The 26,468-nt window shown below is 38.8% G+C and overlaps 1 long non-coding RNA gene across 3 annotated transcripts; it reads left to right on the top strand.

Moving 5' to 3' along the window:
• Positions 1-2,942: 2,942 nt before the first annotated feature.
• LOC132615517 (uncharacterized) lies at positions 2,943-26,281 on the top strand. Of its 3 annotated transcripts, XR_009572727.1 has the most exons (3): positions 2,943-3,442; positions 15,799-15,872; positions 26,083-26,281. It is a non-coding gene; the product is annotated as an uncharacterized LOC132615517 (long non-coding RNA). The 3 variants fall into 3 exon arrangements; XR_009572725.1 differs by lacking the exon at positions 26,083-26,281 and having other exon boundaries at positions 15,799-16,044; XR_009572726.1 differs by lacking the exons at positions 15,799-15,872; positions 26,083-26,281 and adding an exon at positions 5,967-6,191.
• The last annotated feature ends 187 nt before the right edge of the window (positions 26,282-26,468 follow it).

The raw sequence follows: 26,468 nt of genomic DNA, 5'->3' as shown, positions 1-26,468 counted from the left end.
GCGCAAACAAGCAAGCAAAGAAACGATGTGACAGGAGTCGATGCCACGAATCGACCTCATAGAAAACTAACACTCTTTCTATGGATGCAGGTTCCCCAGTGTCGTCAGGAGGATGACCATTTATTTTGCTAACCTTGTTGGCTCATAATGATGAAACAGGTAATGGCTCGTCGGGGGAAATCTCGATGCACACTAAGTACCCAATCTAGTCAACAGGGATACAAAAGGACAAAGCGTTGCAAGGGCGGTACAATCTAGCTAAGAGGACTACAAAAGGACAAAGTGCCACAAGGGCGACACAATCTAGCCAAGAGGGCTACAAAAAGACAAAGCGCCACAAAGATGGCACAATCTAGCCAAGGGGGCTACAAAAGGATAAAAGCGCCACAAGGCCAACACAATCGAGCTACAAGGGCTACAATGAGCGAAATATCACAAGGACAAAATCATCATGTCAAAAGGACCACACAACGAACGAAATGACATGTCATGTCCAAGAAGGTCACAACTAACATAAAGGATGAAAGAAAGACAATCTATCCAAGAGGGCTATATCTGTCATTTATTTAAAAAATTTGTATGCCAAGAGGGCTATATCTGTCATTTATTTCAAAAATTTGTATGCCAAGAGGGCCATTCATTCATACAAATATTGACGAGAGGGACATTCATACATATATTGCCGAGAGGGCCATTCATACAAACATTTCCAAGAAGGCCATTCATACAAACATTGTCAAAAGGGTTATTCAGACAAACATTCCTAAGAGGGCCATTCATACAAACATTGCTGAGAGGGCCATTCATTCATATAAACATTGTCAAGAGGGACATTCATACAAACATTGCCAAGAGGGACATTCATGCAAACATTGCCGAGAGGGCTATTCATTCATATAAATATTATCGAGAGGGCCATTCATTCAAACAAACACTGCCGAGAGGGCCATTCATTCATTCAAACTGCTGAGAGTGCCATTTATTCATTCAAAATGTTGAGAGGGCCATTCATTCAATCAAACTGCTGAGAGGGCCATTCATTCGTTCAAACAGCCGAGAGGGCTACTCATTCAAGCAGCCGAAAGGGCCATTCATTCAAAGCATCACTAAGAGGGCCATTCATTCGTTCAAATTTCCAAAAGGGTCATTCATTCAAACTACTGAGAGGGCCATTCATTCATTCAAATAAGTGCCTGAAGGCCATTCATTCAATAAAATACCAAGAGGGCCATTTCTTGCAAGCAATGACCGAAAGGGTCGACCAAATCAAATGTGCTAAGAAGTACACCTATTCTCAAAAGTTAACCGAGAAGGACATGTCATTGAAGCCACGCAGGGGTGGTAAAGCAAATACACAAGACCAATAGGGTCAATCAAACCAAACAGTGCCAAAAGGGTCACTCATAGAAAGTTAAACCAAGAGGGTTACAATGACGGAACCGCAAGGGTGATAAGACAACTACACAGGACCAAGAGGGTCATTTAAATTAAACGGTGCCAAGAAGGTCACCAAAAGGGTACAATTACGAATCCATGCAAGGGTGGTAAAAGTAGAAAATAAGGACCAAGAGGGTCAACCATGACATTACCTAGCAGATGGAAGCAGGTTTGTAGCCGCCAAAGAGAAGAGCAAACCAATTAAACCAGATCCAGATGCATGCGGAGAAAACATGGAACTTTTTCTTACGTAGCCGATCGAGATAGAGTGCCAACGAGAGTCAGGCTCTCTGTCCAGGAATTGAAAGATCACTCCACCCCATGCTTAGCCACCCGAAATTATGTTTTTTGAAAAATTTCACTTTATTTTGCATTCTTTTTCAGAAAGTCCCGCAACCGGTCGGAAACATACCGGAAAGTACAAAGGCATTCCCGCATAAGAGATACCCTTTTGGACCGATTGAGTCAAACTACAAGTGAATTGATTCCTGAAATTGGGGATATGTAGGCGGACTCCATACCAGAGTGCCGGTCACATTCCAATAGATCATTCTGGGACTTCTCAGTTTTAAAACTAGAAGATCCGGGATTTGTTATATAAAAATTACATTAGAAGTTTAGTTGAGTTGAACTACAAATGGCCTGAATACTCATAAAGCTTGAGATTTGTAGGCCAGAAACCAGGGTCCGGCCATAATTTTGAAAATTGCGTAAAAAGAGAGAAGTATAGTGAATTGGTCAGTCAAAAATCAGATTTGTCAAATTTCGATGATCAGGAATGTCTTTGCCTTCCTTGAACAACGAAGGGGAAGTTGTTGACACTTAATTTTTGCCCTCCAATAGTTTTATTTAATTATTCGGAGTTCTTGGGTCACAAACGGAGTAGAATATACATTTTACAAGTCAAAAATGATTTTACAAATTATTTCGGTGACATTTTTTCATTTTTTATTTGGTAAAATATCATCAAGTATACTATTGTATATCATCTTGTATATCTGTACATTTCTTAGAATTTCGAGCATGTTTATCAAGATTTAAGTAAAAAATTAGTGGAAACAATTACTTGATTAATTGTTCAAAACTATTTAATGGTCAATTGATAAATACTCTACTCCATTAAATGGATAAGTTTGATTAATTGAATGAATAATCAATTACGTCTCAATTTTACAATTTGCTTAGCTATAATTGCAATTTCTTTCAAACGGCTAAAATTGAAATTGTTGATTTTATTTGTGTGTTAATTGAGGTAATAATTGAAATGATTAATTAGTTTCTACATTTTAATTTGGCCATAATTTCAATGATCGATTCAAATTGGAGATTTTAATAACGACCACATTTGACAAAATTAGCCTTTGTTATAGTATATGTGCATAAAATGTTTTGGGCCAAAGACCCTTTTGAAATCGGCCAGGCCCAATCCAAGATGGACCAGACCTGGCCCAAATCCCCTATATCTATCAACCCAACAAAACAGACCCCTCATTTTGGCATTTGGCAGGGGTTTCAGTTGAAACCCTAGCCGCCTCACAATGCTCCTCTCTCTCTCTTCGGTCATCAATGACCAAAATGGAAAAGTTTCAGAGAATCGGCTTTGTGCAGTCCTTAACTGCATAAGAGCATTAATTTCTCTTACCCTCCCACCATCATTACACCACTAGAAGAGGTAAACCCTTTATCTCTCTCTTTCTTTTGCTTTTTGGTTTGAAGAAGGACGAAACCTTAATGGTTTTTGTTCTTTTCGTCTCAATTTCCTCTCGGCAGTTTGAAGTCCCACATTTATTTTTAACAAAGAATTTGGAAGTTTAGGGTTCTATATAAAGAACCCCACCCTTCTCATTTCAACAAGTCTAAAATTTTTGATACACACCCAAGTCTCGAATATAGAGCAAAAAATACTCGATTTACTTAGGGATTTAGCAAATATGCTGAAACCTTTAATTAATTGAGTTTCCTAGTCTAAAGTTTTATTTCTCGACAAAGGCTGCACATAAGAAAGGTAAATTCCATCCCTTGTCATTTATTTTTGTTTAGTTTAGTTTTATAATGTGCTTCTATGTTTATGTGTTTTATTCTGCTTAGTTATTGTTGTTAGATTAGTCATTAGTGTGTTTAGTTTAGGTTTTGTTTAAATATTGTTGTCTAGGTTTAAATTAGCTTAGTTATTAATATGTTTTTGTGTTTTGTTTAACAGTTTAATTGTTGTTTATTTAAAGATGTGGTAGATTAGTAGTCATATGGATGTTGATAAAGGTTTATTTAGTTCAGTTTGGTTCAGTTAGCTGGTCTTTAGCTAAGTATATGCTAGATATAGTTAATCATTAGCATGTCTACAACTTAGCTTAATCACTGTCCAACTATAATTAGTCCAATCATTAGTATACTGTGTATTTTTGATGTGGTTTTGTTTATGATTAATGATGTGCCTGTTTAAAATGATTACAAGCATGTTAAGTTGAGTTCAAGGCCTGCTTTAAGTATGTGTTTATGCAAGTTAGTTCTACGCTATCAACATGTTCATAGGTGTTTTCTATGTCTTATTGGGCTTAATTGCTGTCTGGTAGGTTATTAGCATGTGTATACTTATGTAACTTGGGTGTAGCAGTCACAGTTTTGATGAATGCCTACTTTTTTAGCTTGTTTTAGCTCAGAACTGATTTAGTCTCCATGTGTAACCAGCATGTAAGACCTTTAGTCAACTTAGCATGTGAATTAGTTTACTTGACTCAAGAGTTTATGCTAACTTTGTTTAGTTAGTTTACCCTTAATATGTTAGTTCATGTGTCAGTTCATTCTGATATGGGGGACTGTGCCTATATATGGTTTGTTCTTGATGAGCATGTGTTAGTAGAGTAGTTTAAATATATCCAAGTGTTCATCTCTGTCTGATTCAAGCATGTTTGCAATTCTTGTATGATCCATATATATTGTGTGCATAGATGAGCTTGAGTGTCTGAATTGATTTTATCTTAATCACTATATAGAATAGATGACCCTTTTCCCATGAGTTAACCCCAATATGAAATAATGTGATCAGTTTGTTAGTATTTGTCTAAAATTTTGGTAGTCTTTTTATACTATAGGGGTGGTACATAGAGTATATGTTTGCCTTTCTTTCTTTCTTTCTTTCTTTCTTTCTTTCTTTCTTACTTTCTTTCTTTCTTTCTTTCTGGAGTTGTTTGATAGCTGGAGTTGTTTGATACTAGCAAAGTGTGATTGAAACTGTAACTAAGTGTTTAAGTTCAAATGCACAAACATTGTTTCAAATAATCATCCCTGATAAATTAAAAATGACCGAACTTGATGCCTAGCAATTGTGATAGCTAGTTGATTCCAAAATAAGCACACAGTTTGCACATGTTAAGGATTTGTTTGAATATGACTCATGTTTGGTACTGTCCAGTTGCTGTTTAATGAGGGATTGGTTTTAAAATAGTAAAGGGGTTCAAGAAACAAGCAGCCTGTCATTTTGAAATGGAACTGTTTTTGATCACATTAAGTGTAAAGGGAACTTATGAGGTTGTTACTTGATTTGTAAGAAGATAAAGAGTGACTATCCTAGGGCTAGGGAGGGTTTAGGAAAGGCCTTGAGTTCCACTCAACCTAGTACTACCTATCCTAGGCTGTTGGGGTTCCTCCTCATTAAATTGCAACTCCATGGGACCCTCTAAGGTGTCAGTAAGTCCTAAAGATAGAGACTATGTGAAGTTGTGTGCTAGAAACAAGATTCTGAGGTCGTCAGGGGTTGCTACTATGCATTTTTTGATACTGAACTTTGTTTGCTACTGCCCTCTATCATGAAATACAAATGTGAAAGCGCTGCTCTCACTTAGAACAACTTAGGCCAAATATGTTCCCTACTTGTCTGTCTTGTTACATAAAGCTTGATGTAGTGTTCCCTTAATGAATCATATGCATGGAAATTGAACTTTGAACATGTCCCCTATCGGAGTATATCACTGCATACTTTCTATAAATGTATACTTAATGTATTGATATTGAGTAAGATGAATATTAGAACCTGTTTGTTCGAACTTCTTTTCTTCTCCCTTTCTTCTTTTATCCTGCACTGATATAGCAAGGTGTACACCAAGTATACAAGGTATATATTCCATATATACCCTGGTATATGCTGGACTGTATATTTCATATATCCGTGGTATATCATGGTATTGCTTATAAATTGGAACTAACACCAACTGAATTGGGCTTATCCCTTCAATGCTATCCTTATAAGAATTATTTTGGGCCTTGTCCTGCTTTATTTGAATACAATATCCTATTGGGCATACTATTTTCCTTTGAGATGTTTTGGGCTTGTCTTTTTGTGTTGAATTTGTTTCAGAAACTTTACTGTGGCATTATAATGAAAATGCCATTCTATACTTATGATTGATATATACTTATATACATGTGATTGTGTTTTAGTGTTTAAATTTCTTATTAAGTTTAGTTGTTAAGTATAGATGCCCTCTAATCACATTTTTCTTTTTCCCCTCTCCTTTTCGTATGAAACCTGTAAGATGTGGGCCACTTGGTCCAAATCTGCATAAGCCTCTTCTTGTTGGGCCAGAGGCCTAATCCCTTTTCTTCTATCAAGTCCGGATCTAGCATTGAAGTCCCAACCATGGGTGAAAATGGTCAACTGGTGCGCTCGGTAGGCCCACCAGCCTTCCCTATCTTTTATTTCTTTTGTGTATTAAATTTATTGTTGTAAATGAATACTTATAAAAAATTTTGAAACCCAATTGGTTGAAATTTAGTTGAACTAGGCAAACTCTACGCATGTCGTTTAGAACGGCTAGGAACCCGATTACCATTTCAAATTCGGACCCAACAAAAGATAATGATAATATTCTCTCAAAAATGTTATAAACAATAATTTTTTGAGTTTGTCCTACAAAACCGAAACTAGGACGGTAGAGTATATATTTCTGGAAAAAGTCAACTTTTTCTTAAACCTGAAATTGTAGAAACTGTAAAAAAAAAACAGTGGGCATTTCTTTGAGAAAAATTCAACCTTCTTTCTTCTAACTTAAGAATTTACAAATGTTCAAAATCTGATTTCCAAAAAAGTAGTAAGTGTTATTAAAATGGACTTTGAAATAGATTCAAGTAACTTAAAGAATTCTTCAAACTATTTTGGGCCAAGCCCACTTTGATTGAATAAAACAAGAGGAATTCCATTTGGGCTTTGGTTTGAGGAAAGGATTCAAAGGGTATGGTGGACCTTCAATATAACTAAAAGTGGATACATCACTTGGGATTGAAGAGGAATACTTTCATAAACTTGTATAAATAACATGACATTTTTACAAAGAGAGATATTGTCATGACCCAATTTCATAAGTCATGAAGGCACTAAATCTCACTAAGTTAGAAAACCATCCACAACCCGCTAGAAAAATTTAATAAAGGAATTATAGCGGAAAAGAAATCATTCAAGTTATTAGTAATCCTTATTTTCATAAAACATGAAATTAGAGGTACAACCATTCTCGAATCTGGTGTCACTAGTACAACAATGACTAAATGAAGTATAAGTCGAGGCATTCATCCGGAAAGTACATAAGTTGTCCGAATCAAAAGACAACAATAAAATATAGCTGAAGAAAATCCGGTGCCATGGATCAACTGATGGCTCGCCTCGAATCGTCCAGATGATCATCACAACGGTTGGCAGCGTCTCGAGATCCACTTGTACCGAGAATAGAATCTGCACACAAAAATAGTGCAGCAAGTGTAGCGTGAGTACGGGAAACAACGTGTACTCTGCAACATCGTCGATCGACCCTAACGAAAATGGAGACGAGGGCTGTCCTACGATTACTACCTCCCCACTTAATCGCCATTAATTCACAACAATAATAATATATCAAGCTGTAATAATCTTAGTTTAAGCCTATGTGAAGCTTCTAATCCATAAGAACATCAGGTAACCAAATAAGGAACTAAGTCCTTGGTTTATCAAGAAATCAAATAAGCACCCAAGTCCTTAATCCATCAACCATCCAAAGCCGAAAAAGGCAATCCAAACCAAAATCAAGGCATAATAGACAGTCAACTTACTCAAACAACTATAACAACAAGTGAGATAGAATGAATGATATGATATAAAGTGAAAATGCATGTAATGCCATGCAATGCAATGCAATACAAGGCCTTTCCATCACCCGGTATACACACGTTCGAATGTCAATGAATCGTGACCTATGGGGGACTCGCGAGGTCCATATACTACAGCTCTGGAAAATCCTTAGATCACGGTCTCTACATATCATATCTCATCCCCTTAGGCTCGTATAAATAATGTCTCAGCTCTTTGGGCTCATATACCTATCAACTAGCCCATTGGCTCATAATCATCATCACTTCGTTCAGAATCATTTCCCTTCGGACCTTTCATTAGTGCCATCAATGCATATGAGATGCCATGATAAATATGAATGTGACATGCTTAATAATAAGAAATCAATGTATACAGTAAAGGACCTTACCTTTAGCCATGATAAGTGTGTAGGAGATATATGATAAGCATGGATATGGCATGCATCATAATAAGAAGCAGGAATACACATAAGATTCCCTTTTTCAAGTTCTCATCGTCACAAAGGTTCCACCTTTAGCTTCTTATACCCAATAAAGTTCTGTCTTAAGATATCATCATCATTCCGTCCGGAAATATTTCCCCTCAGACCCATATATGTATCGTCAAATGTATATAATGCATGAGATACTAGATGAAGCATGATTATGGCATGCACAATAATAAGAAGCCAATGAACACAGTAAAAGATCTCATCTTTATTCATTATAAGATGTAAATGGCCTATCTTTAGCCGATTACACAATAAAGTCATTATCATAGCTTCTTTTCCACTTTTCAACGAGCATTTAGGAGCGATGAGTACCACACATAACAAACAAAACAAACACACAATCAAAGAGACAGAAAGTACGGGCTTCATACCCCACTCACAGATCCATAGGATCATACTATTTACCAGTTAGTGCCCAAGACATGGCATGCAAACCAACTATACAATTTAAATTGCACAAGTTCCCATAACATGTCACCAGTACCCGATACAAGTGCTCGTGACTTTATAAGTATCAGGACCCCCTTATTATCCCCGTTACACCCTCTTATTTAGTTCAATTTATCAACCACAACACTTAAGTTAGAGTTTACAGTCTCAACATGCCTGCTAAGAAATCCGGCCAATTCACAGCAGAGCCTTGCCCTTTCGTAGAGCTTCCGAATGACCCAACCTGCTCAAATATAGGTTAAGCATAAGAATACGAGACAAACAACACCCATATTACTTATAGAAGATTTGGGTCCAAAAAGTCAACCCATAGACCCCGTTCTAAACCCCAAAGGTCAATTCCGCAATTTTATTGGAAAACGATTTCAATATGGTCTAATTAGTATTCTAGGAAGTCATACGAATCCATTAATACCCATAATGTCATTCATTAAATCCATACCCAAAAAGTCACCCAAAATAGGATTCCGAGCCACGAAGGGCAAAATAGGAAATTCGTCCCAAAATCAGTTTACCCAAAATTTAGAGAGTCCATAACTCAAAAGTCAGCCAAAACTATCATCATTTTCATGGTCAATTGAAAGAATCTTAGTCTCTTAAGTTAGGGTTTTAAAACCCATAATTTCCCTTACTAAATCTTGATTTCTAGCATGAATTTCCATAATATTAGATGACAAAATCATAAAGGAGTGATTAGGAACTTACCCACTTGAAGCACCTTGAAGAACCTCTCGAAAATCACCCCCAGCCGAGCTCCCAAACTCCAAATATGTGAATGAAATGTCTAAGGTTCGAAATAGGATTTTAATAGGGTTCAGCCCAGCGATCTGTAACACTCCGTAAATTCGAGTTAAGTGTGGAAGCGTCTTAGAGAATCAGGACCCCACTGTTTTTGTTAATGAAAAATACGGCCAAAGAATACGACCCGTATTTTGAAATACAACCCGTATTTTGAAATACGGCCTGTATTTCTTGGGCGTATTTCATCCGCCTCCAGCAGTGTGTATATAAAGCGGGGTTCAATTAATTTTATCACTTATTCACATTCTCATAAACCCTAAGGATGACAATCTTTCCTTCAAGTCTTCAAACATTAAAGTAAGAACATCTTTAACATTATTAATCAATCGTAGCATTAAACCCATGATTCTTGAATGAAAAACCTTGGGTTGCGAGGTAATCTTTCTCAAAGTGACTCAAGCTAGGGTTTTGGGTGTTTTTCGTTGTAAAAGTGAATTGTTGAATTACGTAAGGCTTAATTAAGGTATGTCTCTTTTGAAAACCTTATTTTGGATGTATGTCTCTTTTGAAAACTTATTTTGGATGTATGTCTCCTTTTCAAAAGTTTTTTATTGAATAAAAAGGTGAACTTTTCATACTGTAAAACCCTATTTCATGCTTTGATTGTGGTTGGTGTGCGTAAGGGGACAAACCCACATTAAACCTTGATTGTATTATACTATATACATGTATAAGTAATTCTAATCGTTTTCCTTTATAAGAGATGATCATTAATAATGGCTAAGGGTTGGTAATGGTGGTTTCATGATGAACTATGACAATTGAACCATGTTTAAGGAAGTGGAAATGTTTTCAAGATTATCAATGAAGTGGTGTATCTTTGTAGTGGTATAATGAGTCTTGATGTTAATTGATGTTGTGATTACCTTGAGGTACATTGTGATTCGGCTTCTATGCTATGGTTCTCTGTTATTGTGTTTAGCCTAGCTACTCGGGAGGAAGGGTAGTCACTATGGATCCTAGTGTGGTAATGCCTAGCCATTCGGGAGGAAGAGTGGCCACTGCGGGTTCGCTACCCGGGTGCAGTTTATGCCTAGCTATTCGGGAGGAAGGATAGCCACCAAAAGCCTAATATTCCGGTGTGGTGCGCAGTTATGTTTAGGGAACCTCAAAGGTCATCCCTTCAATGTGATTCATTGTTGGGCCTGTATTGGCATGCGTGAGACGATTATTCTTTATTCTTAGAAGCTCCATAGTTTACTTTCATTCCGTGGGTAGTTGAAGGATTATTATTAAAACTTCGGCTTTGCTGTTTTGACTTAGTTATACCTTTATCAAGCCTTTCGCTGATTTAATAATTGACATTTTTTAAATTGTTAGTTGCTTATTTATAAATTGCTGGCATTTGTGTAGCGAGCCTTGTGGGTTCTAGAAGTTGAATGTTGCATCTTTAGGTTCTTCCGAGGTTGTTCATGACTTCGGATGCCGGTCACTCTAGGGTGGGTTTTGGGGTGTGACAAGCTTGGTATCAGAGCCTAGGTTTAGATACGTCCTAGGATTGCTGTAGGTGTCTGTGGAGCTGTGTCTGGTGGAGTTTTCCTTGTGAAGCCTGATCACCTGCATGACCGAGAAACTCTCAGGACATTTATAGGTGTTTCCTATTCTTCTAGATTCTAGATTGTGCTATAGAGCTTGAAGTCCTTTTAGGATCGTTCTAATTCACTCGTTAATTCGTGCCATGCAGAAATGGCCCTAACTCGATGAGGAATTGGTAACTCAGGACGCGCCATAGGAACTCGAAATCTGGTGGGAGCAAACGCTGGTAATGGGAATAACGCTAGGAATCAGGCACCACCTTAAGCACCGCCTTCTCATGCTGTTCCTGCTGCAGGTGTGCCTGAGATTGGGTTAATGTAGACGGCGATCCAAATGCTAACTTCATTAGTTCCAGCTTAGCATCAGCGTGGAGGTATGGAATCTCATGGTGGAGGTAGGTTTAAGCAGTTTCTGGATTTAAAGTCATCAGAGTTCTTTGGGTCACGAGAGTCGGATGACTCCCAACACTTTATGGATGAGACTTTCAAGGCACTGAGGGCTATGAATACCTAGGGTTCTGAAGCTGCAAGGTTTGCGTCATATCATTTGAAAGACGTTGCTCATGCTTGGTTTGAGGTGTGGGAGTCTGAAAGACGTAATGATATTGTACTTCCTACTTGGGCTGAATTTGAGGAGGCGTTCATGGAGAGGTTTCTGTCTGATGAAGAGAGGTTTACTATGGCTACCAAGTTCGAGAAACTTAAGAAAGGTACAAAATCTGTTCGTGAATACAACTTGGAGTTCACCCGTCCTTCAAAATATGCACTGTACATGATTCCGACTGAGAAGCATAAGTTGACTCGTTTTGTACGTGGGTTAGTCCCATAAATTAAGTCTGCATGTGTTGCTGCTGCTATGTCTCCTACTTGCACTTTCTCATCATTAGTTGGATTTGCTGAGCAACAAGAGAACTGGAAGAACGAGGAGAGGGTGGAGAGAGATCAAAACAAGAAGGCCCGATCTGCGGGTGGCTTTAGTGGTAATGTTAATAGAGGACAAAGGAAAGGGTACTTAGCATCTACTCAGTCTGGTGCTTATTCTAACTCCAGTATGCCTTCTGGTAGACAAGGGCAGTGAACTAATAATAATCAAAGTAATTTTCTCTGGGTAGTAACCGACCAGCTGTGTGGGAGGATTGTATTTGTCATCACTGTGGTTTTAGAGGCCACATTAAGAAAGAGTGTCAGAAATGGTTGTGTGCGGTGGCTAATATGTTCAATCAGAGGAATGATTTGCCTACTGGCAATGCTGCTAATAATCAGAATGCTAGTGGTAATGGTAAAGGCAAGGAAGTTACTAACACTTCTAATGGAGGAACAACTCGACTTTATGGGTTGACTCGTAGGGAGGCAGCTGAAGCCTCTGACGCTGTGGTTACAGGTATTCTTACTATTTTCTCCTTTGATGTGTATTCGTTGATCGATCCGGGTTCAAACTTATCTTATGTGACCCTATATTTTGCTCTCAATTTTGGTATGGAACCTGAACTACTGTTGGAACCCTTTGCTGTCGATACACCTTCCGGTATTCCTATTATTACTTCTAGGGTCTATAGAAATTGTGTTGTTATGATTAAGGGTCGTGAGACTATGGTTGATTTATATGAACTTGAGATGGAGGATTTTGATGTCATTATGGGGATGAATTGGTTGTCCGCCTGTTATGCTAATGTGGATTGTCGCCATAAGTTAGTTCATTTTGCCTTTCCCGATGAACCTATTATTGTTTGGGAGGCTAAAATTGCTAAGCCTCGGGGTAGATTTATTTCCTATCTTAAGGCTCGTAAATTGATTACTAAGGGGTGTATCTACCATTTGGTTGCGGTTAATGATGCAAAAGTCGTAGTATCTGAATTTGCATTTGTTCCCATAGTTAGTGATTATCCCAAAGTGTTTCCCAAAGATCTTCCTGGTATTCCCCCTGATAGAGTCATTGATTTTAGGATTGATGTTATTCCGGACATCCAACTAATTTCCATTCCTCCATATCGTATGGCTCCAGCGGAGCTAAGGGAATTAAAAAACCAATTAAAGGACTTGTTGGATAAAGGTTTCATCCGACCAAGTTCCTCACCTTGGGGTGCTCCAGTCTTGTTTGTTAGGAAGAAAGATTGTTCCCTTAGGATGTGTGTTGACTATCGCCAGCTTAATAAGATGACCATTAAGAATAAATATCCTTTGCCTAGGATAGATGATCTATTTGACCAACTTTAGGGTGCTAAGTTCTTTTCGAAGATTGATTTAAGATCTGGGTATCACCAATTGAAAATAAAGGAGCAGGATATTCCGAAAACAACGTTCCGTACTCGTTATGGGCACTTCGAGTTTCTAGTAATGTCCTTTGGGTTGACTAATGCTCCTGCTGCATATATGAACTTAATGAATAGTGTGTTTAAACCTTATCTGGATCGTTTCATCATTGTTTTCATTGACGATATTTTGGTGTATTCAAAGAGCCGTGAGGATCATGCAAATCATCTAAGAATAACCCTGATAACACTTGAGGAGAACGAGATTTATGCAAAATTCTCTAAGTGTGAATTCTAGCTTAATTCTGTGGCTTTCTTAGGCCATGTGGTGTCTGGCGACGGTATTAAGGTTGACCCTTAGAAAATTTCAGTAGTGAAGGATTGGCCTAGACCCACGAGTGTGACTGATATTCGTAGTTTCTTGGGTTTGACTAATTATTACAGAAAGTCTGTGGAAGGCTTTTTTCATCAATAGCCTTACCATTGACTAAGTTGATGCAAAAGGCTGCTAAGTTTCAGTGGTCTGAAGCTTGTGAAAAGAGTTTGTAGGAGCTTAATGTTACACCTCGGAAAATTTCCCGTTAACGTACAATGAATAGATTGAAGAAGAATACGAGTGTACGATATTTTAATAAGAAAGGAATGACGTTTGATGACCCTAATCGAGATTTCAAAGACATTTAAGGTAAGGGAAGAAAGTTGTTAAGGAAAACAAGTTATATGTTATGTGTCGGGCAAGAATTTCGAGTATTGAATCAATGAGAGTTTAAAGACGTCTTGGAGAAGAGTTATAACGATCCTTAGATTGTTAATGAAGTGCTAAAAAAATGTTAAGAAGGGTCCATAAGGATCGGAGATCAAACGAAGTGACGAAAATAAGATTCAGTGAACTGATGGGTTATACGGTCGATTATACGGTCCGTATAATGTTATACGGTTCGTATAATAGACCGCAGAACCATCACAGTGAAGGTCCCTCACTGGTGGGATTATACGGTCACTTATACGGACCGTATAATCGACCATATAATGGTCACAGAGAAGAGAAACTGAAGGGTCCATTTCACGGTTACTTATACGGACCGTATAAGTTTGTACGGACCGTATAAATGTCCGTATAATTTCCCGACGGAATCAGATTTTAAGTTATTAAAAGGAGACCCAAGTTCATTTTATTTCATTTCTCTCATACACAAGTCAAGAACTCTCTAGAATGTTCTCTACTCTTCATCCACAAGAACACAAAGGAAATTGATGATCAACTTCATCAAACCAACAAAAATCAAGAGTGTGAAGCACATTAAAGTCATCTAAGCCAAGAAATTTCAAAAGAAGTGAACTAGGGTTTTGGTGCAAGAAAAACAATACCACTCAAGGCTTGTTCCTATAATATCTAAGGTAAGTTTTATGATATTTCCATGATGTTTAAGATATTGAGAAGTTAAAACACTTGGATTGTAGAAGAATATAGAAAGTGGGTCATAAATGTGGGAATAGTGCTATTGTTGAGTAGTAGATTGGAATGAATCATGAATACGGATATGTTGTGATTGTAAGTAGGTTAGGAATGAATTTTAGAACATGGAATGAGTATGATATGTGAAAGAACGTAATAGTGAATTATGACCATGGTTATGGAGAAATTGAAGTGAAATTGTGAAATGTGGGTAATGTAAGATAAATGATGATTGTTATTTATGATATTGTGAATGATGTTACGGATGTTTGGGAGTCGATATGGAATATGGAGGAAGTCATATAAACAAAGGAAATGCTGCCCAATTTTCTCTAGCTTTAGCAAGCACATTCTTATAATCTCTTAGCTAATGTTAATGCGAATTCTTTTGAAGGTAAAGATGTGAACATTAAAGGAGAATGAGCAAGCAATAGAGTAGTTAAACGACAAAGGTATGTGAGGCTAGTCCTTTCTTTCTATGGCATGAATCCTATAACCTGATTTCTCCTTCTTTCTCATAAATCCTCTATATATCTCAGAAAGCTAAGAGTCTAGGATCATGAGTAGCCATACGAGACAAGAGACATATTATGAGTTCAATAATGATAATGATGAGCTTAAGCCGAAAGGTTCTAGAGCCTATGATGTGATGTTCCTATGACGTTAATGATGTCATTCATTGTATCCACTTACCTTATATACTATTTCCTTTCAGGTGCGGCAGAATACCATAAAGATAATGATATTGTATACTGTATACACTCACCTCATATATATATATATACTATTTCCATCAAGGTGAGGCAGAATACTTATGAATGTTCCATAATGGAATTGGAGGTTCACGACCTTATGTCACCTCGATAAAGTATAACTATCTTTGAGTTATTATACATGCATTATGATGAGTAGATGTTCATGACATTACACCGTGCCTATATGGACGGGCAGACACACACCATTATAGTGGGCAGCTTATACCCCGGACACGGGAGGCCTGGACGCAGGTTAATTATTATCACACCGTACCTATATGGACGGGCAGCTTATACTTATACTTATACATTTATGCATATATGATATGATGATGATTATGAGTAAGTCAGCATGTGTTATTTCTTCTATAAGTGACAGTCATATACAATTGCTCCTTATTGATGTTTCCTTTATCTCATTGACATATTTTCATTTCTTATGCCTCTCATACTCAGTACAATGTTCGTAATGACGTCCGTTTTCTTTGGACTCTGTGTTCATGCCGACAGGTAGGCAGGGAGGTGATCTGGATCCCGACTCGTAGGAGCTAGTAGCTGATTGATAGTACTCCATTGTTCCGGAGGTGCCTGTGATTGTTCTTTTGTGTATGTATGCATATTTTGGGCACGACAGGGTCCTGTCCCGTCCTTATGTATAGCACTCCAGTAGAGGCTCGTAGATACGCAGTGTGGGATATATGGTCTAACAAGGTTGCTTTTATGTATGAATGTATATATATATATATATTATTTTGATAGCCGAAAGGATTATGTATATAAAAGTATTTATGTTGTCAAATGAAAAATGAATTTTCTATGATTCGAGTATGAATTTGATAAAAGAACGTTAATAAGTATGTTGAGTAGTAGAACGAGTGGTGCTCGGTGGTTAACCCTGGGTACCCGTCACGGCCCCTAGTTGGGTCGTGACAAAAGTGGCATCAGAGCAGTTCAGTCCTAGGAAGTGTCTACGAGCCGTGTCTAGTAGAGTCTTGTTTATGGTGTGTTGCGCGCCACACTAATAAACAAGAGGCTACAGGGAATTTTGGAAAAATGACCATCTTTCATCTTAAGAGATCGTGCGATAGAGCTGTGTGATAAGATTTTCCCCTCTTAATAATGTGTTATGATTTCGGAATGCCGCCAAAGGGAAAAGCTACAGCCGCCCAGAAGGGCAAGACTACGACAAAAAGGTGGGTCGAAAGAGAGCCGCCAATGAATGTAGAAGAGGGCGAGTCATATAACGAGGCCCCATCTAATACTTCCTCTACCCCGCCCAATGTAGAAGAACAAGGAGGAGCTTCAGCTCCAGTTCCTCCACCGGTTGCTTCGGGTCAACAAGTGACCGAGGCTATCCATTTATTGACACAGTTAGTTGCCGCCCAGGCACAGCGGCAGAATATGAGTTCAAGTGATCGGGCAACTAGTACCAGGGCCCGTGATTTTATGAGTTTGAATCCTCCGGATTTTTTCGGGTCAAAGCCGGATGAAGACCCGCAAGGTTTTATTGATGAAATGTTGAGAACATTGAGGATTATTCATGACTCCGAGATGTGGCAATATTGTGGTATAATAATTGGCTAGCATCAAGAAAAGAAAATGCGCCTCCTCCCGTATGGAAAGAATTTGTAGATGCTTTCATCCGTCATTATTTTCCACCCGAGGTCCGCCGAGCTAGAGCGTATATGTTCTTAAATCTAAAACAAGGAAATATGAGTGCTCGAGAGTATAGCTTTCAATTTCATTCATTGGATAGGTATGCCCCGACTATGGTGGCCGATATGGGAGATAGAGTGCATCGCTTTGTGAGTGGTTTGGGACCACATTTGTTCAAGGACTGCTTAACGGCTTCATTGCAAGATGGGATGGATATTTCCCAAATACAAGACCATGCCCAGAATTTAGAAAGACAACAACCTTCGCAAAGGGGTGATCGTGACATGGATAGAAGGCAAAGCAAGAGGGCCAGATCTATGGGAGCAGGCAGTGATTATAGAGAGGGATCAAGGCAGACACATTCTAGGTACTCAGGCCAGTCGGTGACTAGTGCACCTCCGCGATTTTCAAGTTGGAGATTTGACCGCTCCTCTCGTTCAGGACAGGGTCATAGTTCGAGGGCCCCAAATTCTAATTTTGGGGGAGATTATAGCCAGAGGAGACCCCCAGTACCGCAATGCAGCCAGTGCGGTAGGTTACATTCCGGACGGTGTCGCCAGGGCTCGGATGCTTGCAATGCCTATGGCCGGGTTGGGCATATGATGCGAGATTGCCCGTCGATGAGTGGTAGTGTTGGGGTTCAGCCCACAGGATCAGTGGCTGGTTCATCTTCAGTGCGCCCGGTAGGGCAGACTCCCCAGATATCAGCAGGTTGAGGTAGAGGCAGAGGGGTAGCATCTGCTTCAGGTGCCACTCTGCCCCGTGTGTATGCTTTAGCCGGATGACAGGATCTTGAGTCCTCCCCGAATGTGGTTACAGGTACATTGTCCATATTTTCCCATGATGTATATGCATTGATAGATCCGGGTTCTACTCTCTCTTATATTACTCCGTATGTTGCTGGTTGTATTGGGGTGAAACCTGAGCTGATCAAAACCTTTTGAGGTATCTACTCCGGTTGGTGATCCCGTGATAGGTAGACAAGTGTATAAAAATTATGTACTTGTGGTGTGTAATCGCCAGACCAAAGCTGATTTAATCGAGCTGGAAATGTTAGATTTTGATGTGATTATGGGTATGGATTGGTTGGCTTCATGTTATGCTAACGTTGATTGTCGAATGAAAATAGTTCGATTTCAGTTTCCGGGAGAGCACGTGCTTGAATGGAAGGGTAATACAGCATCTCCAAAAGATAGGTTTATTTCCTACCTTAAGGCAAGAAAGATGATAGCTAAGGGCTATATTTATCATCTAATCCGAGTTCATAACACCAAAGCAACGTCACCAACGTTCCAATCTGTTCCGGTAGTAAATGAATTTTCGGATGTATTTCCAGATGAACTGCCAGGCCTTCCTCCAGAAAGAGATATTGATTTTGCCATCGATGTGTTGCCGGACACCAAGCCTATTTCTATTCCTCCGTATCGAATGGCTCCGGCAGAATTGAAAGAGCCAAAGGCACAGTTGAAAGATTTGCTTGAAAAGGGGTTTATTAGACCCAGTTCATCACCGTGGGGAGCACCAGTCTTGTTCGTTAGAAAGAAAGACGGTTCCCTACGAATGTGCATCGATTATAGACAATTGAATAAGGTGACAATAAAGAACAAACATCCCCTCCCAAGGATCGATGATTTGTTTAATCAACTACAGGGTGCCAAGTGGTTTTCTAAAATAGACGTGAGGTCGGGTTATCATCAAGTGAGTGTTAGAAAAGAAGATATTCCCAAGACAGCTTTCAGAAAAAGATAGGGCTACTATGAGTTCCGAGTAATGGCGTTTGGGTTGACTAATGCTCTGGCAGTGTTCATGAATTTGATGAATAATGTGTTCAGGACACTCTTGGATTTATTCATGATAGTATTCATCAATGTTATTCTGGTATACTCTCGCACAGAATCAGAACATGAAGATCATTTACGTATCGTTCTTGGAATCCTTCGAGCCCGAGAATTATATGCAAAATTTTCAAAGTGCGAGTTTTGGCTGAATTTTGTGACATTTCTGGGCCATGTTATTTTGGATGATGGCATTCGAGTCAACACTCAGAAAATTGAAGCTGTGAAGACTTGGCCAAGACCTATGATGCCTACAGAAGTTCGTAGTTTTCTGGGATTGGCAGGGTACTATAGAAGGTTCGTAGAAGGATTTTCATCTATTTCAGCCCCATTGACAAAGCTAACCCAAAAGTCAGCTAAGTTTCAGTGGGATGATGCTTGTGAACGCAACTTCCAAGAGTTGAAGGACAGATTAACCTCAGCTCCAGTCTTAACGCTTCCAGAAGAGCCAGATGGCTATGTGGTGTACTGTGATGCTTCCGGCATTGGGTTAGGATGCGTGTTAATGCAGCATGGTAGAGCCATTGCTTATGCTTCGAGGCAGCTGCGGAAGCATGAAAATAACTATCCAACTCATGATCTCGAATTGGATACGGTTATTCATGCATTGAAAATGTGGAGACATTACTTGTATGGAGTGCATGTCGATATTTATACAGATCACAAGAGTCTTCAATACATTTTCAAACAGAAGGAGTTAAATTTGCGGCAGAGGCGGTGGTTAGAGTTATTGAAAGATTATGACGTGCATATTTTATACCACCCCGGAAAAGCAAACGTAGTAGCCGATGCGCTTAGCCGCCGATCAATGGGCAGTATATGTGAAGTTCCTTCGGAAAAGAAAGAGATGGTTCATGAGCTCCACCAATTTTCTAATCTTGGAGTGCGTGTAATTGATTCGGGTAGTGCAGGGATTGGTCTTAATGATCCCACAGTTTCATCTCTGAATATAGAAGTGAAAGAGCGTCAGTATGAAGATCCCCATTTGTGCCATTACAGAGACACATCTCATAGAAAAGATAAGTCTCCCTTTGAAGTTTCCATAGATGGAATTCTTAGATATCGAGGCAGGCTATGTGTTCCGAATGTTGCAGGACTACGTTGTAGAATTCTAGAAGAAGCCCATTACTCTCGGTATTCTATTCACCCAGGTGCAACCAAGATGTATCATGATCTTAAATTGATATATTGGTGGGATGGCATGAAGAGAGACGTAGCAGAATTTGTAGCCTAATGGCCAATTGCCAACAAGTAAAAATCGAACATCAAAGGCCAGGAGGGTTATTGCAAGCAATAGAAATCCCTACTTGGAAATGGGAAGTGATCAACATGAATTTTATTGTGGGGTTACCTCGTTCCCGAGGTAAGTATGATTCCATATCGGTGATCGTGGACAGACTCACTAAGGCAGCTCGTTTTCTTCCAGTCAGAACCACATAGTTAGCGGAAGACTATGCAAGGTTGTATCTCAAAGAAATTGTGCGACTCCATGGTATACCGATATCCATTATCACAGATAGAGGAACCCAATTTACAGCTAAGTTCTGAAAATCTTTTCAAGAAGGCCTAGGTACCCAAGTGAAGCTTAGCATGGCATTTCATCCGCAAATTGATGGACAAACCGAACGTACTATTATGACCTTGGAAGATATGCTACGGGCATGTGTACTAGATTTCGGTGGTAGCTGGGATGATCACCTACCCCTTATTGAGTTCGCATACAACAATAGTTATCATTCCAGTATCCAAATAGCTCCGTATGAAGCATTATATAGAAGGAAGTGTAGATCTCCTATTGGATGGTTTGAAACAGAAGAAGCACAGTTAATAGGCCCTGAATTGATTCAACAAGCGGTAGAAAAAGTCAAGGTGATCCGAGAACGATTGTTGATAGCCCAAAGTCGCCAAAAATCTTATGCGGACAACCGCCGGCGAGACTTAGAATTTTAGGTTAATGATTGGGTGTTTTTAAAGGTGTCGCCAATGAAAGGGGTGATGAGATTTGGCAAGAAAGGGAAGTTAAGTCCTAGATACATTGGACCTTATAGAATTATCCGCAAAGTGGGTCATGTAGCCTATGAATTGGACTTGCCTTCAGAGCTCGAGTCAGTCCATCCAGTTTTTCATGTTTCGATGCTTCGCAAATGTGTTGGAGATCCCACGAAAATTGTTCCGATTGATGATGTTCAGGTGACAGAAAAGCTAACATACGAAGAAGTGCCTATTGCCATCTTAGACAAGCAAGTACGGAGACTTCGAAACAAGGAAGTGGCCTGAGTTAAGGTCTTATGGCGAAATAACAACCGGGAAGAGATGACTTGGGAGGCGGAAGAGAAGATGAGGTCCACATATCCGCACTTATTTATGTCCCTGGAAGAGATCCATGATGAGACATCGAGATTATGAGATATGTACGTTTCCTTTTTATGCCTATGGGTCATGTGTGGCCAATTTATATTGCTATTGTGTTGTGGCCCTGTGAGGCAATGTTATTATGGGTTGTTGTGACAGGATGGTAGTGCCATATGATAAGGGAAACTCTGGCAAAAATTTTTGTAGAATTCCCGAGTGTTTAACATTCGAGGACGAATGTTCCAAAAGAGGGGAAGAATGTTACACCTCGGAAAATTTCCCGTTAACGTACAATGAATAGACTGACGAAGAATACGAGTGTACGATATTTTAATAAGAAAGGAATGACGTTTGATGACCCTAATCGAGATTTCAAAGACATTTAAGGTAAGGGAAGAAAGTTGTTAAGGAAAACAAGTTATATGTTGTGTGTCGGGCAAGAATTTCGAGTATCGAATCAATGAGAGTTTAAAGACGTCTTGGAGAAGAGTTATAATGACCCTTAGATTGTTAATAAAGTGCTAAACAAATGTTAAGAAGGGTCCATAAGGATCGGAAATGAAACGAAGTGACGAAAATAAGATTAAGTGAACTGATGGGTTATACGGTCGATTATACGGTCCGTATAATGTTATAAGGTTCGTATAATAGACCGCAGAATCATCACAGTGAAGGTCCCTCACCGGTGGGATTATACGGTCACTTGTATGGACCGTATAAATTTATACGGACCGTATAATGTGCCGTATAATGGTCACAGAGAAGAGAAACTTAAGGGTCCATTTCACGGTTACTTATACGGACCGTATAAGTTTATACGGACCGTATAAGTGTCCGTATAATTGCCCGACGGAATCAGATTTTAAGTTATTAAAAGGAGACCCAAGTTCATTTTATTTCATTTCTCTCCTACACAAGTCAAGAACTCTCTAGAATGTTCTCTACTCTTCATCCATAAGAACACAAAGAAAATTGATGATCAACTTCGTCAAACCAACAAAAATCAAGAGTGTGAAGCACATTAAAGTCATCTAAGCCAAGAAATTTCAAGAGAAGTGAACTAGGGTTGTCACGACCCGTCTAGAGGGCCGTGATGAGCACCCGGTGCTAGCCCACCCGGGCGCCCCTTATCTCACACTTATGCTTACATGTAAGTGAGCCACATAATTAAACGCATAATTCTACTCATTCATCATGCTAGACCCATTGGACAACAATGGCTTTAAATTATATTTGGCATCTAGGCCATGTCAAATGTACATAGGCCGACAAGGCTACCAAAAGATATACAAAATATAGGCCGACAAGGCCGGACATGTCTAACCATATACACGTGACTACGAGCCTCTAAGAAGAGTATAACATATCATTTGAGCGGGACAGGGCCCCGCTATGCCTATAATTATATACACAAAAGAATAAGTACCCAAAAGCTATGGCTCCGAATGAAATGGAGCTCTGCTATGTAATCTCTGAGAAAGCAGCTATGGATCAAGCCTGTCTCCTTGTGCACCTGCGGGCATGACGCAGCGTCCACAAACAAAAGGACGTCAGTACGAAGAATGTACTGAGTATGTAAAGCATGATCAACATCAATATAGAAGCATAAATAGCAACATAAGAAATAGCATAGAATGGGAGATGACAGTATCATCGTCATATGCACTTACTTTCCTTTCATAGGAACTTTCCATTTCTAATACGTATCTGTGTACATACGTCATTGTCTGTATTCCACAATAGTACTCGTACCATATTTGTGCTCGTATTCGTAAACATGCCCTTATTCACGTTCATACAGATAGTTATATCATATCATATACATAACATACCCGACCATGTAGGATCGGTGTTTCATACATATCCTTATATAACATACCCGACCATGTAGGTTCGGTGTTTCACGTACCAAGGCTCAGTGTTACATGTACCTGGCCCTACCAAGGCTCAGTGTTGTCCATACCCAACTGCAGTGGTGTGCGCGCGTTACGTAAACATACATACATATACATCTATACATATACTACCCGGCCATATAAGCTCGGTGTTTCATAGTAGCCATACAAGGGCATACATACATCTAGCTCATAAGAATCTTTACTATTATCATTATTGCTATTATCATCATTCATCACACTTATCTTTATAGGCTTACTCGTCATACGAGGAACTTGGTACAATCGTAGCACATCAAGAATCGTGAGCTTAATAGCTCGGAAGATCGAATCATTTATGAGACATCATAGACTTATGGAATATTTAGATGTTTGGCCCAAGAACCATGCCTTATGAAAGAAGGGTTAGCCTTACATACCTTTCCGTTCAACTATTTTACACTTGCGCGTTCTCCCCCAATGCTAGCGTTTCTACCTTCATTAAAGTCATACTACCATTAGAATCGATAGCTAGCATATATGACTAAAGCTAGAGAAAATCGGACAACATCTCCTCTATTTATACGACATTTCCTCCATAACATATCAACTCCCAAACATCAATAACACATTCACAATACCATAACAATAGTCATTACTCATTCACATTATCCATATTTCTAGACTTCCATTCAAATCATCCATATCCATGGCCATAACACACAACGACGCCCATTCACATACATTGCTCAGCTCATGTTCTCAACATCATTTACAACGCATTTACATCACAATACATCAAGGACCATAACTCAATTCAAACCATTCCTCAAAATGACACTATTCCATATTCATGACCCCTTTTTACCATACCCTTCTACAATCCAAGTATTTCAACTCTTAGATACCTTAAACAACATATAAATATCATGAATCTTACCTTAGATGTTGTAGGAACAAGATTTAGTTAATAATACTCCACTTGAACAAAACCCTAGTTTATCTCCATGAGATTTCTTGACTTGAATGACCTTTAATGGGTTTGCTTGCACTTGATTCACTTGTTTAATGTTGTTGATCACCAAATACCCTTGAATTCTTGTGGAATATATGTGGAGAGATGTTTTAGAGAGAAGGGTGGAAAGGGAAATGAAATGAAATATAACTTGGCCTTTTCATTTATTGAGCCAAAAGCTTCCCCGACCAAATATACGGACCAACAAACGGTCCGTATATATTGTACGAGCCGTATGTTTGGTCGTACATTTGGTCCAGAGACTTGAGCCATTCTGGGCTGATTATACGATCCCAAACATACGGACCGTATAATTTATACGGCCAGTATGTTTGGCCGTATAATCCCCAGTGATCCCGAAATTCGTTTCGTCGATTCGTTTGATCTCCAATCCCTGTGGAACCTTCTTAACACTTGTTCAACACTTCAATACCAATCTAAGGGACGTTATCACACTTCTCCAAGACATCATTAAGTTCTCATTAACTCATTACTCGCATTTCCTTTCCAATACTTATCAAATACTTTGCCTTATCTTAGCCAACTTTCTCATCTTACATCGGATGCCTTTGAAATCTCACTTAGGGTCATCAAATGCCATTTCTTACTCATGGAAATATCGTATACTTGCACTCCTAACTAGTTCATTCACTTGCGTACCAACGGAGGATTTTTCGAGGTGTAACAAGGGTTTTGGTGGAAGAAAAACAATACCACTCAAGGCTTGTTCCTACAATATCTAAGGTAAGTTTTATGATATTTCCATGATGTTTAAGATATTGAGAAGTTGAAACACTTGGATTGTAGAAGAATATAGAAAGTGGGTCATAAATATGGGAATAGTGCTATTGTTGAGTAGTCGATTGGAATGAATCATGAATACGGATATGTTGTGATTTTAAGTAGGTTATGAATGACATTTAGAACATGGAATGAGTATGATATGTGAAAGAACGTAATAGTGAATTATGACCATGATTATGGGGAAATTGAAGTGAAATTGTGAAATATGGGTAATGTAGATAAATGATGATTGTTATTTATGATATTGTGAATGATGTTACGGATGTTTGGGAGTCGATATGGAATATGGAGGAAGTCATATAAACAAAGGAAATGCTGCCCAATTTTCTCTAAATTTAGCAAGCACGTTCTTATAATCGCTTAGCTAATGTTAATGCGAATTCTTTTGAAGGTAAAGACATGAACATTAAAGGAGAATGAGCAAGCAATAGAGTAGTTAAACGACAAAGGTATGTGAGGCTAGTCCTTTCTTTCTATGGCATGAATCCTATAGCATGAGTTCTCCTTCTTTCTCATAAATCCTCTATATATCTTAGAAAGCTAAGAGTCTAGGATCATGTGTAGCCATACGAGACAAGAGACATATTATGAATTTAATAATGATAATGATGAGCTTAAGCCGAAAGTTTTTAGAGCCCATGATATGATGTTCCTATGTCGTTAATGATGTCATTCATTGTATCCACTCACCTTATATACTATTTCCTTCCAGGTGAGGCAGAATACCAAAAAGCTAATGATGTCGTATACTGTATATACTTTTCTCATATATATATATTATTTCCATCAAGGTGAGGCAGAATACTTATGAATGTTCCATAATGGAATCAAGGGTTCACGATCTTATGTCACCTCGATAAAGTATAACTATCTTTGAGTTATTATACATGCATTATGATGAGTAGATGTTCATGGCATTACCCCGTGCCTATATGGACGGGCAGACACACACCACTATAGTGGGTAGCTTATACCCCGGACGCGGGAGGCCTGGACGCAGGTTAATTATTATCACACCGTACCTATATGGACGGGCAGCTTATACTTATAATTATACATTTATGCATATATGATATGATGATGATTATGAGTAAGTCAACATGTGTTATTTCTTCTATAAGTGACAGTCATATACAGTTGCTCCTTATTGTTGTTTCCTTTATCTCATTGCCATATTTTCATTGCTTATGCCTCTCATACTCAGTACAATGTTCGTACTGACGTCCGTTTTCTTTGGACGCTGTGTTCATGCCGACAGGTAGGTAGGGAGATGATCTGGATCCTGACTCGTAGGAGCTAGTAGCTGATTGATAGCACTCCATTGTTCCGAAGGTGCCTGTGATTATTCCTTTGTGTATGTATGCATATTTTGGGCACAACGGGGTCCTGTCCCGTCCTTATGTCTAGCACTCCAGTAGAGGCTCGTAGATACGCAGTGTGGGTTATATGGTCTCACAAGGTTGCTATTATGTGTGTATATATATATATATATATATATATATATATATATATATATATATATATATATATATATATATATATATATATATATATATATATTATTCTATTAGCCGAAAGACTTATGTATATAAAAGTATTTATGTTCTCAAATGAAAAATGAATTTTCTATGATTCGAGTATGAA

The sequence above is a fragment of the Lycium barbarum genome, chromosome 10 (genome assembly GCF_019175385.1).
Source record: "Lycium barbarum isolate Lr01 chromosome 10, ASM1917538v2, whole genome shotgun sequence".
In the NCBI taxonomy this organism is placed as follows: Eukaryota; Viridiplantae; Streptophyta; class Magnoliopsida; order Solanales; family Solanaceae; genus Lycium; species Lycium barbarum.
Note: the sequence above shows the minus strand (reverse complement) of the source record. Positions and strands in the feature narration are given on the sequence as shown.